General features: G+C 39.1%; 1 protein-coding gene across 1 annotated transcript in view; it reads right to left on the reverse strand.

Annotated features, from left to right (window-relative positions):
• The window catches only part of Dglucy (D-glutamate cyclase), a 118,680-nt gene that overhangs the window by 103,974 nt on the left and 1,037 nt on the right, over positions 1 to 13,669 (reverse strand). The window lies entirely within an intron of this gene.

The following is a 13,669-nucleotide window of genomic DNA, read 5'->3' on the forward strand; positions in this document are numbered from 1 at the left end:
CTTTGATTCAAAATTGTCAAAAAAAATTTAAAAATTAAAAAGAAACAATAAAAGAGTTTACTTTTTTTTTTTTTTTTTTAAAGACCTGCACCAGAAAGACACTATTATCAGGGTCTGTTTGGCAAGTTGTCTTGTGTTATTCAAAAGAAAGTTATTTCAGCGTGTGATTGAATCCTTCTGAAGCAAAAATTTTATTGGGGCACTGCCCTGTTTCAAAGTCATTACTCATTTCTCAGCTCCTGTGTATCATCCTGGCACTGAGACCTGGCACTCGGGGTGCTGTGCTTTTGCTCTCCCTGCTCCCTCTGCTTGGAATGCTGACTCCATCCCTTGCCCAGTCATCCTGCAGCCTTCATCCAGGTATCGCCATGCCCACGAAGGTCTCCTAGTCCTCTCTTTCCAGTAGGTGGGAGCACATGGCCTTTTTCACCTTTACCAGATCCTTGGCAGATAGGATTCAGAAGAACACCAGAGACACTACCACAGACACTTGTTTTCCTGTCTTCTCTTGCTAGGCTGTTAGCTGCGAACAGACACTATTGTGATTGATGTTTGTAACCCTTGTATTCCTGGGCCCAGAAAGAGCTTAAGAAGGACTGCTGAGTGAGTGAGCAAACTAATTACCTGGGCTAACGCCTTCTTTTGTAGTACTAAGAACTGACTTAAAAGAAAGTATTATCACCTCATTTGGTCAGGAGAAAGAGGCAGCCCATACTCCATTTCCTCTTCACCATGCCCTCAGTCAGCCCCCAAATCATCCTATTTCCAAGAATCAATGAAATGTCTCCTCTGCTACCTGCCTCTGTCCCCTAACCAAGTCACCTGAATCATCAGTGGTCTCTTCTGTGCAAAACCTAGGGATAATGACAGATGACACATGAGGGTGCCAAATACACAGTTGGAATTTTCAACATCTCCTTGTTTTAGATTTGTATTTGTTTTTTTGTGAATTAAAATGTGCATGCCATTATTGACTCTTATTTAGCACTTGCTATGTACTATGTACTTTAGATAAATTAATTCTCACACAATCCAATGAGATACATACTATTGTTAAACCTACTTTCCAGATGAGAAACTGAGGCATGGGAGTTAGGAAGTTTGCCCAAGGTCTTCAAGCTAGTAAATGGTTGTTCTAGGACTTGAACATTGCAGTTTGACTGTATAGCTCTATTCATATTCATAGTCTTAACTATGTTACTTTTACACATTAGAAGTGTAGCACACAATATATAATAAATAAATATGTACATAGGACATGCATGCTCTAATTTTTTTTTGAGATAGTGTCTGACTGTAGCCCATGCTGGTCTGGAGCTTGCTGTGTAGTGTTGGGAAGGCAGGCATGTGCCACCAAACCTAGCTTGTGCCTCAAATTTTTATTGGTGAGAGTATGCAATAAAAAAAATTATACTTCATAACTTTTTCTGTCAATGACTTTCAGAGGTTGGCAAAATTTTTCTGTAAAGGGCCAGATAGTAAATATTTAGACTTCGTATGCCAAAAGGCAAAACCAAAAATACACATATTTATATAACAGGAGAGAAAATAAACTTTCACAAATTTTTACTGATGATATAAAAAAATAATAATTGAATATGTTTTGTTATTTAGGCCTGCTAATGTAAAGGAATGGAATTCTTTTTTATGGAATAAAATTTCACTTAAGTGGGGTTCAAAGTTAGTTCATGGCCATATTTGTGAACATTCATCTGTAAAACCAACCTTAACTCAGACTAAAATTAGACAGTGAGTAGGACCCGGCCCACAGGCCATAGTTTGTTGACCCCTGGACCATGCTATGATTGCTCAAATTAGGGCCAAGTGCTCCAGAATACAATCCAAAGTATCTTTCTGACTTTGGTCTTGCTGTTCCCTGGTATATTCTTTTTTCTATGCAAAGAATTACTGGCATTCTTTGAATACTTTTCCTGAAATACGCAGAAATCAAGAAGATATGGGTTTGAATTTTGGTTCTGTCATTTAATAGCTTATTGCTTTGGGCAAGTGACCTACCAAAAAACCCCCAAAACTCAATTTGCCTCAGTTTCCCTATTTGTAAGTAACCTGGTTTTCAAGCCCCCACTTCTTGTGGACAAAGATGGAGTTAACCAGTTTCCCTGGTGCTCACTCCAGCACAAGTACATCTGTGGTGATACCAGTCCCCAGGGCAAACACTGTGTAAAGACACTTTTTTTTTTTGCAGTACTAGGGTTTGAACTCCGGGCCTACACCTTGAACCACTCAGCCTGCCCTGTTTTGTGTGTGTGTGTGTGTGTGTGTCTGTGTGTGTATGTGTGTGCGCGGGCACATTGGATGTTTTTTTTGAAAGAGGGTCTTGCGAACTATGTGCCTGGGCTGGCTTCAATACACAATCCTCCTGATCTCTGTCTCCTGAGTAGCTAAGATTATAGGTGTGAGCGACAGGCACTTCTAATGGCTGCGTAATCCTTCAACATAAAGTATGATTTATTTAACCATTCTTCTACTTAGTGCATGTGTGTCATTTTCAAGTTGTTTGGTTTTAGAAAAATTGCTTCTGTGAATTTATCTACATGAATCTGGTGCCTTTCGGTATGACATGTACACAATCATGATGGAATGGAATGACAAAGCAGAACCTGTGTAGTAGTGAGGCAGGCTAGAAGTAGGGGAAGTTTGGGACTCATACATATATGTAGGTTGCCCACGTCTGGGTCAGGGACGGCCCAGACCACCCTCACCTGGCCGGCAACCGCCCATGCCCCTCCCCACTAATTGATTATTGGATGAGAATCACCTGGTTCCTCCCTTCCCATAGGTTAGCATAGGTTTTAAAAGTACCTAGAGAAGAGAAGCACCATCTCTTGGCTGCTCCACCTGCACCCACCATGTTCCCTCTTGTGTTTCCCTTCCCTAACTTTTAATGAACTCCATTTACACCACTTGTCCTGCCATGGGTTCTTCCACGTGGGATAAAGAATTTAGAAGTCTTCTGATCATGTGGGATAAAGAATGTGGAAGATTTGGAAGTAGTAGGTCAGAGAAATAAGTCAGACTCTCTCAAAGGAATTTCAGAAGGGCCTGCTTTTCTGAGTTGAATTAAAACTCTGTGTGGCCTTGACACCACAATTCTGTCAGTTTCCTGAAAGATCATGAAGCATGAAAGGGGATTATCTGAGAGCAGATCAGCATATCATTTTTTTTTTCTGAAAACTAAGAGGACCCATGTCTTCCACAAGGGTTCTTCCCCTTGCATTATTTAGATACGGGAATCAATATATTTCAGCTTCTGATGAAGTCTTACCATCTTTTTCTGATATATATTGTTATTATTTTAAGTGTCTACTTATTTAAATTGGTTTAATTACATAAAATAAACAGTAGTACATTGTATCAGATAAAATGACATCAACCCTAAAATGATTGGAAATTTCATCATGAAATAACCTTGGGATATTTTTTAGTTTTTTCCCTTCCCCAACCTTGTGCAATCCAAATGCATTCTTAATTTCTCCAACAGAGACAATGGTTTATTGGCACTAACAATGCCACCACCTTGTACATTATCTCACTTGATTCTCAGAACAATACTTTGAAGTACAAACAGCTATTTTTATTATTCCATTTGTATAGGCACAGAAGCTTGGGCTCGATGAGGTAAAATGATTTCTGGTTCGTTTCGCAAAATTTCCAGGCAGGCCTTTGGCTAACAGCTGCAATATAGTGAGTCTCTCAGACTGTGATGGTAAAGATTGTTTCCCACTCTCAAGCTCCCCGAAATTGACCCAGCAAGGCTTTGCCTTGCCCACAAAGCAGACAACAACAGCATAGCAGATCTGCAAGCACCAGGCCACCTTCCAGGGGATCTGATCTGATCTACAGCTTCTGCAACGCCTCTGGAGAACTCATGATGATATGTGATAATGGGCCTGTTATCCCAAGGGGGAAGATTTCTTTGAACAAAAGGACTTAAGAGTGGAAAAGAAGAGAAGCTAGCAGCTTAGCAGAAAGACAGTGGAGCTTGAATGATAACAGGAGGAGGAAATGATCAGACCCACCACCTAGACAGAGAAGACTAAGGAAGACAAGCTGCCTGGGTTTGTCTTAGCAGGCTGTATGACCAGCTGGGGGTCCTATAGTGGCTTTCACTTCTATTCCATCCATAACTTCATTTCCCATATGCAAACTCTAGAAGCAGAAAACTAGTAATTACATTGAACTTGAATTATTTGCCCTTAGTTCAAACCACACACACACACACAAAAGTAAAAGTCAAGCTCATATGCAAAATTCAAACCATGATCTGAGGAAGAGACAACCAATCAGTAAGGTCCACAAAATAGAGGACAGCCAGTCAAAAGTGACCCAACCCAAGGTATAAAACCTACTCTCAATCCTGTCTTGGTGTGCTAAGCTCCTTTGCTTAGCCACCTGCCATTTTCTCTCCTTTTAATGGTGTCCTAATAAATCCTTGCTTTCTACAACTCTCTGTCTTGGTAAATTCTATTACTAAACGGAGACTCTTGAAATCCACAACACATAATGGCTCAAGCAGTAGAGCACCTGCGGAGTGAGCATAAGGCCCTGAGTTTAAAACCTCAGTATCACCAAAACAAAATTCCCAGAGGGAGGAAATAAGTACATCTTAATATTCAGAACTCCTCAGCCTGTGAAGCCTTCCAAGTCCAATCCCTACCCAGGGACAGAATTCCTAATCAGCCTTTCTGGGGACTTTACTTTTAAATACAAATGGACAATGGAGAATCTATAGGCATGATAAATGAGAAAGACTAAAATGAAGAAGAAAAAAAGAACAGTCCCAGAGAACAAAGTTATTTTGAGGAAGAGAACCCAAATCAAAGCAAAACAAACTAAAGAGTTCCTATTAATATATTCATAAAGACTCATGAAGATACTTCATCCTTAAAATAAGAAATAGGATGTATGACAATAGACATACAAGAACTCTTATTAATAAACCTATGCTTCACATCTCTGTGGCTTCTGCTGTCAGCTGGATACAAGTCTCAACTTTTAAATGACTCATGTGAATAGGATGAATAGGTTAGGCCCACCCAGAAAGTTTCCCTATCTAATTAGTAACTTTAATTACAAAATTCTGTAAAATCCTTCTTGCCATGTAACACAGGACTAACATGTGATGTCAAAGGTAATAAAGACCGTATTTTTCAAGAAAAATGACTTTTATTTTATATATGATGAGTTTTATTATAAAAACAACATAGAAAAGTACAAAGAGGAAGTGTTTTTTTTTTTTTTTTTTTAAGTGTGCCAAATCTTGCTTCCTGGAAACAGTCATCAACGTTTGCAATATATCAACTGAATGGGCCCCTGTCCATAGAAACAAAGCAGAACAGTTGATTGACCACAGTGAGTTCTTATGCTGTGAATTATTTTTAAGTAAAATGAAGTTTAATTGTACAGAAAAAATAAACTGAAGTAAAATAGAAGGAACAGCTGAACTTTGGCTAAATGTTTCTATGCCACAGAAATTCTTAAAATATCAGTCTTAAAGAAAACTACTACAAATATCACCAAAAGGTTATGCTTTCCTAAGAAATCTGCAGCTTATGCAATTCATTTTTTAGAGTGGATTAGTTCCCAATCATTAAAGAAGAGTAAATTTATATGCCTAAAAGTCCTTCCACTGCCCTTTCTCTTACTTCTAAATTTTTGTTTGGTATATAATTATTCTTATAAGAGTTTTTAATGTTTATATTTTAACCATAAATTAAATATCTCTGTAGTCTTAATTCTATATTTAAAACAAATCAGAACTCATCTTCAGTATTTTTTGGAATCTTCAATTCTCTTTATGATTTTTTTTCTTTATGATTTCTTTATTTTGGTTCATCTCTTCGTTGACTGAATTTCAGCATAATTTTTTTCTAAGCATACAGAACCTCTAAGTTCATTTGTGTTCATGAATAACTGTGAATAGCCTTCATAATAAAGGAATGACTTGGCGGAGTATGAGTCACAAGTTACACCTTAATGCTATCAAATTTTTTAGACCTTTTTCCTTTATCATTTAAGTGTTGTTTGTGGCTTTTGATTTCTTAATTTACTTTTATGTTTCCCAGTGCTGGGGGTCAATTGTGGGGCCTTGAACATGCTAGGCAATGTACCACTGAGCTACAGCCCAATCCTACTCTTGCTTTTCTTAAAATCTTGGATATTTTATTTTTGATCATTCTGTACTTCTTTTACCTTGACCCAGTGTGTGCTGTGCACCTGCTGACCTGAGTCTTAATTTCAGTTCTTCTGTTATTCTCTTGTCCCATTTGTTCTGAGTACCTCTTCAGGAATGGCAAGTATGCATGTGTTGGATCTCCAACTTTGAAAAATTTCTTTGTTCTTTTCCATATTATTCCATTATTTTCACTGTGTTCATTCTGTTTTTGGTTGAGTCTAAAATGACTTCCTCTCTTTTTTAAATTTGCCAATTTTTTTCTTGTTGTTCTAGAATTTATTTGTCCCCCTGAACCTTCTCTTTTTTTATTTAATTTCAGAGAGATAGCTTTATAATTTCTCTAATGCAATGGAAAATTATTTGTTAAACAGCATAGCCAAAGATAGAGAAGGATTTTGAAGTAGTTGGCAGGTTTACTTTGATCTGTTTCCAAATCTGTTTTTCTCCATGAGACAATGTCTCTGGAATACTCAGGTGTCGGTACCTGGAAGGTTACTGAGGTCTCTTGCAAAGTGTTCGGCTCTTTGGGTTATGTTTTAGCAATTGCCTCTAATAGTTTCATCCTCACATCTCCAGGAAACTGCTTGGCTTGGAGACCAGGCCACAAACCACAGGAATACATAATTATGAGTATGTTTTCTCCTTGATTTCGACCTTCCCTGTTATCACACTGGGTCTTTGCAGGAACACTACCTGTGTCTTCTGTGAAGTTGTTGGAGCTTGTGACTCAAATCTAAATTTCAGTCATTAAAGTACCATGACCATAATTTTTACCTTATCCACACATCACACCTAATAAAATCAATATTCTTCTTTGAATCCATTTCCAATTTTCACTTGAAGGAGACATGGCACTATCATACATGGAAAACCAGCACCTTTCCAGTACCTTAGCTGGAAGCTAAATTTGAGGTCTATATTTTCCTTGTTAGAGACATTAGGGGCTAGGGGCATGGCTCATGTGGTAGTATGCTTACCTAGCATGAAAGAAGCCCTGGGTTCAATCCCCAGTATTGAAAAAAAAAAAAAGAACAAAAAAAAAAATAAGAAAAGAGTGATTAGCATAAGATACAGGAAAGCAAAAGACTACTGGCATAAAATTAAGACTTTTTGAGGTAATCAAACAGAATGACAACTAGACAAAATGGAATCACTTTTTAAAAACTGGTACTTAACATAACTAAATTATCTTATCTCGTCTTTCCCCAGTAACACAAGTCCCCTCACCCTTTTGGGAAGCACCACCATTTCAAACCAATGATCCTTGGTTTTGGTCCTTTAGGACTGTAATGCTAACATCTAAGAAAATACATTTCCTGTTCTAGTTTGGAGGCAGTGTATGTCAGCTCTCAGCATTCTATCAATTCTGCAGTATTTGGCAGGCATACTTCATGGTTTGTGGTTTCAAGTTCTAAGAGTTTCTTTATTTCATTAAAAATAGGGCTTTTTCTGTATTTTTTGTTTTACTTTGTGCTGGTGTTGCTTCTGGAAGAATTCAAAGGCAGGGATGGGAAGGGAGAAAAATGGCTTTGTACCTTTAACTGGAGAAGGTGCAAAGGTCTCTCACAGCTGGGTGCTGGTTAGCCTAGGTTCACAGAGTGGCAGAGCCAGATCTCAGACTTGAGTCTTGTGATTCAGTTTAGTGCTCACTCTGTGCTACCTCTGGAAGGTTTCTAAGTTTTGCAGGTATTATTCCAGGGACCAGAAGGTAGAGTAAGAAAGTGGCTTCATTTTTGCTATCTGCTTCTTGAGATTCTTTCACACCTGTGACCCATCTTCCTGACATTTTAACTTCAGAACAGTGACAGCATGGAAACTCCAGCTGAGGATGGGCATCTACAATGTTGAACTGGACACCTCTTAACTGAGTTGGTCTCTATATCCTGCAGCTAGTCCTCTAAACCCTACTGGATCCATATCACACAGTGAAGGTTTTGACAGGCTATTGCAATATAGTTTTTGAAAGATGTTCTTTCTCATCTGAGCAGATGTTAGAGTGATCTGATGTAGCTAGGTAAGGGGGGGCGGGTGATGTAATGGGCCTCTGGTGTTTCCCATTTATGAATCCAAAGGTAAGGAGTTTCCTGAATAATGAGATTAATCGAGTTCCAGTGGTTCACAGTAGGTGAGGCCCTTTCCTTCTTTGCTTCAGACTCTACCCCCAATGAAGGGGGTGCAGTCAAGCATTAATGAGGCCACAAAGAATGACAGATACAGGTCCACAACACAAGGGCTCAGCAGGGACCCCATTCTGACACAAACTGGAGGTAGTCAGCTTCCAAAGGGAACACACATATTTTCTACTACTCTTCTCAGCCTTAGAACAAACCTGGCTTTCCTGGACAACTTCCTTTTCCCAGCTGCAACATAGACAGACCCTGCCCTCTAAACTTGTCCATCTCTCTGGGCAGCAGGAAGCAGCAAAGGCTTCCTCAATTCCAGTTGCTGCATCCAGACCACAGTCTATTATCTTATCCCTCCAACAACTTTTTCCGTTTGTCTAATCAGTTAAATCACTACCCATTTTATTTTTCAGCCTCTATTTTAATTCCTTCCCCATCTAGCATCTGACCACTCCTTCTGAAAAGTTGTTTTCCCCAAACTCCAGCTGATTCTTATTTACCATCCTCTACCTCAATGTTTGTGCAACACAGTTGTGCGTTACAACCTTGGTTGTACATTATATTCATTTGGAGAGCTTAAAAAACCCCCCAAATAATCACATTTATTTCTGCCCCCCCCATCCTCTCCTCTCCTTCCTCTCTTACCCTCTCTTTAGTATCCTAATTGGGGATTCCAATGTGTGGTCACAATTGGAGACTCATCTATGCTAGCTCCAGCCCTGGGCTCCATCCTATTCTCCCAGGCTACCAGTTCACTCCTGGCTTCGTTGCTTTTGCACCTGGCTTAGGCCCCAAGGTCATTCATTTCAGCCAGGTTGCTGCCCAATTGCTAATCTCCAATGCCCAGAGGAAATGTAAGTTACTAGCGAAAACACAACAATCCTGATTCAGGCTTCTGAATTACACTTGAGTTCCCAGTGCTAGTCAACAATTATCTAAAAAGGCAAACTGTGTTTATTTCCTACTGAGGCTGTTCCAAACTGTTCCTACTACCTTCAAATCCCTAACTCACCCCTTCCCATTGACCCTGTCACTATGCAGTGTATGTGTCTCTGAAAGAAACTTTTCCATATTTCTGATTTACTAAGCTTATTAAGTTTTGTAACTCTTCTATAATTCTAAAATTACTTGGAAATAAAAAGTAAAACAAAACAAAATGAAGAACAGAAATTCCTTGCATCACTCTGGCTACCTCTTTCTCTATTTTCCTTCAGAGGGAAACTCTGTAAAAAGCTGTCTACAAAGCCAAGTGCAGTGGCTCATGCCTGTACTCCCAGCTACCTGGGAGGTGGAGATTAGAAGGATCCAGGTTTGAGGACAGCACGGAAGAGGGGGAGTTCCAAAGACTGCATCTCATCCAATAAGCTGGACATGGTGAAATGGACCTATCATCCTAGCTCCTGAAGAAAATGTAAATAGGAGGATGGGGTCCAGGGCCATACCCGTCCCAGACATAAAACGAAAAGACCCTATCTGGAAAAATTTAGCTATTTTTTTAAAAAATTATTTTTTAAAATAATTTTTAAATTAATAAATTTTTAATTTTAACTTTAATTTTAAATTTTAAATTTTTAAAATTTATTTTTTAAAAAGAGCTAAGGGTGTGGCTCAAGTAGTACAGCACCTGCCTATCAAGTACAAGGTTCTGAGTTCAAACCCCAGTACCACAAAAAACAAATCAAAACGAAAAAACAAACCAAAACGAAAAAACAAAAACAAACCAAACCCAAATCTCCTGCAAAAAAAAGATGTCTACACACATTTATATTTTTTTATCTCTCATTTGCTTTACTAAAACACTAGGCTGTTGTCACCCATGACAACAAGTTTCAGATTAATTGGATCTTTCCAGATCTCATCTGAGGTGACATCGCAGGGTACCTAACACAGCTAACTACCGCCTCTTCTTGTTACACTTTGGTTTCTAATATAGAAAACTCTCCAGATTTTTCTCTTCCACCTCTGGGTCGATCCACCTTTTCATTCCAACCGCTTAACGCTGAAATTCCTTAGACTTCAGCCTCAGACTCCTCTTTTCTTCCTTCTTCACAGTCTTTCTCTAGTAATCTCATTCATACCACAGTGAGTCCTGAATTTATACCTCTGTCTTAGATCTTTCTTCAGTGCTCCAGATTCACACCTCTACATTCTGAATTTTGACATTGGAGTGTCGCCAGAACCAGCACCAGTTCCAACTCAGGGAGGCCCCCAGGGAGCATGAACCTCAACCTCGGGTGCTGAGCTTGTGATATATGGTGGTGTGTTTGTGGTGTAAATGTTGTTTGAGTTCACGATATTGTCACAGAAAAGAATTTAAGGATGAGTCTAGTTAGGTGAGAAGTTTACAGAAGTTTTATTTAGCAAAGCAAGAGAGTGGGAAAACAAAGCACATCCCAGTAGGCTGGAGATGTGGGCACATGAAAAGTGTATCAAGTCCTTTGTTCAAGGCATATTGTAAGGCTTAAGTCAGTCTAGGGGTCCGTAGGTCCTTATCTCTGTGCAAGCTTCTTCATTTTGACCATCTGTCATGTTAATAACTTGCAGTGACAACCCTCCTTTAATTTTTTTTTTGGTAGGACTTGGATTTGAACTCAGAGCTCTACCACTTGGGCCACACCTCCAGTCCACTTTGCTCTGGTTATTTTGGAGATGGCGGTCTCGAGAACGATTTGCCTGGGCTGGTCTTGGATTGTGATCCTCCCAAGTAGCTAGAACTATAGGCATGAGCTACTGGTATCGGCTCCTTTAATTTTCACAACTGACAAATTTGGGATTCCTGGAGATCAGGTCTGCTTAATTAACATAAGTGATATATGTTTGAGAATCTGTCAGGTACTTTCTTTTAGAAGATGTTTACTTAGGGCAGAAAAACCTATCGTAGGGAGATTTTTATTTTCCTTTAATAAGGTCTCCCTTTAGTCAAGGATGAGTTTTGCCAGATGTTTCTCTTGAGACATTCATCAAGGGCATTCTTTATCCAGCACTCTGAGCAAAGTATTAGTGCATGGTTAAGAGCATGGCCAGCTGCTGTAACCTAGTGGGGAGCTAGAGACTTCAAGTTACCCAGCAATACAGTGTTTATTCTTAGCTCTTGGCTTTAGTTCCTATGCCTTTCATGATTTAGTCTGCCTCAAAAGGTCTCAAAATTAAACTCTTGACATTACCTCTGGGTGCTCTTCCTTTAATCAGCCTTTCCCATTAAATGGTTCCACCATCCTATTCTACTCCTCCAGTTGCTTGTGTTAGAAACAGTGGTGTCATTTCAGATGCCCCTTCTTTCATACCCTCCTCAGCTAATCCTTAATGAAGTCCAAACTATATACCTACAAACTTAATTCCATTTCTCTCCATGTCTACTGCACCCATTCTCATCATTTGCCCAGACTGTAGTGACAGTGTCAGAAGTAGGTCTCCTTGTAGACCATCTTGTCTCTCCAGCCCAGTCTCCAAACACTAACCACAGCATTCTTTTGAAAATACTACCCCAATTACATCATTCCCCTGCTTAAATTCCTACCACCACTTCCAATTCACATAGGAGAAACCTCACAAATATTAAGACTAACCACACTCTTCATGATTGAGTCTCCACCTATCCATCTCACCCTGCTTACTGTGTTAAGGCAGCATTGCCTTTCTCTCAATTTCTCAAATGCAGCAGGCTCTTTGATTGTCTCAGGATATCTTCCTAAAATTTTCTTCCCTCAACAATTTATGTGAAATAGATTATGCTTTAGTAGCAAACCACTACAAGATCTCAATAGCTTATACCCCCAAAAGACTTATTATTCATGTCACAGTCTAATGTAGGTCAGGTGGTTCTTCTTTTAAGTAGAAATTCAGTTCAGGATTTTTCTAAATTTGTGACACCCTCATATTCAAAATGTGACCTTTGTGGTTGCTATGCAAAGAGAAGAGTGTGTGAGAGATTATGCATGGAGTTTTCTGGCCAGGCTTGAAAATGTACACATCATGTCTGCCCATAACCCAATGACCAGATCACAGTCATATAATCCTAACCTAACTGCAAAAGGAGGCAAAAAAGTAAAATGAAAATAAAGGTTTCCTTGTCTTTCCAGGAAGAGGAAATGAGACTGGTAAGCATCAGGGCAGTTTCTGCCACATCCTGGCTAGTTGTACTCATCTTTAAAGATTAGCTTAAAGAATACTTCCTTTAAAATGCTTTCCAGCAACTTCAACCTTAATCAGCTATTCCAGATATATTCCATGGTAACATCCTATAATTTTCCTTTATAGCATGCATGGTCACACTGGGAAGTCTGAATTTATGTGATTATTCAATATTTATTTGAGTTCCTAGACTTCAGGCTCTTTAAGAGCAAGGATTGAATCTATGTCCTTAACATCCATCACAGTGCTTGTATATAACTGGTGTAAAAAGTTATTGAGTGAACAAGTAACTGCACACAGTCATTACCTGTCTCCAAATACCACAAGGAAGTAGGCAGTCATGGTGTAATGAGAAAAATGTTGCAGGCAGCTAAGTCCAGAGAGCTGTGACAGCAATCTGAAGGGGCTCCCAAGACTTCTTTGTTTTCTTTTTCATGGAAATGTAATTCAAGAGTCTAAAAACTATGACCTGTAGGCCAAACATTGTTTTCTTTTTTTAATGGCCATGGTTTTTATATTTTAAAATTGCTGGAAAAGAATTAAAAGAATACATTGTGACCTGTGAAAATTATATGAAATTTAAATGCCAGTGCTTAAAATATGTTATCCAGCCCTTACCAGAATAAAGTTTGCTGACCCCTGATCTGATGCTTAGGGTTTTTTTTTTTTTGTGGTACTGGGGCTTGACTTCACCTTGAGCCACTCCACCAGCCCAATTTTTTTGTGATAAGGTTTTTCGAGACAGGATCTTGTGAACTATCTGCCTGGGTTGGCTTTGAACTGCGATCCTCCTGATCTCTGCCTCCTGAGTAGCTAGGATTATAGGCATGAGCCACTGGTATCCAGGCTGATGCTTAGTTAAAAATATCAGTTGTACATGAAATATGTCCAAATGTACACCTTTAAGCCTCTCCTTTTCCCATTCTCATGTCTGCTACCAGAAATTAGACTCAGACTAGACCTATCCTTTGCAACAGTATTCTTTTCCTGCTGCACTCTCTCCTCTTCAGTCTATCCTCTCTCTATAAACTCCCAAGAAAACAGCTTTGATATTGTAACATTTAAGGCTTCCCTTTGTATACTAAATAAAATCTGTAATTTAGCACAGCATTTGAGGTTTTACATAATCTTACCTCATCTGTTCAGCGGTTCCTCCAACATACTTACATCTAACTTTCTTAGTTATTTCATCTTCTCGCTAGGCCTAGGCTCAGTTATC

Source organism: Castor canadensis, chromosome 3, assembly GCF_047511655.1.
Source record: "Castor canadensis chromosome 3, mCasCan1.hap1v2, whole genome shotgun sequence".
In the NCBI taxonomy this organism is placed as follows: domain Eukaryota; kingdom Metazoa; phylum Chordata; class Mammalia; order Rodentia; family Castoridae; genus Castor; species Castor canadensis.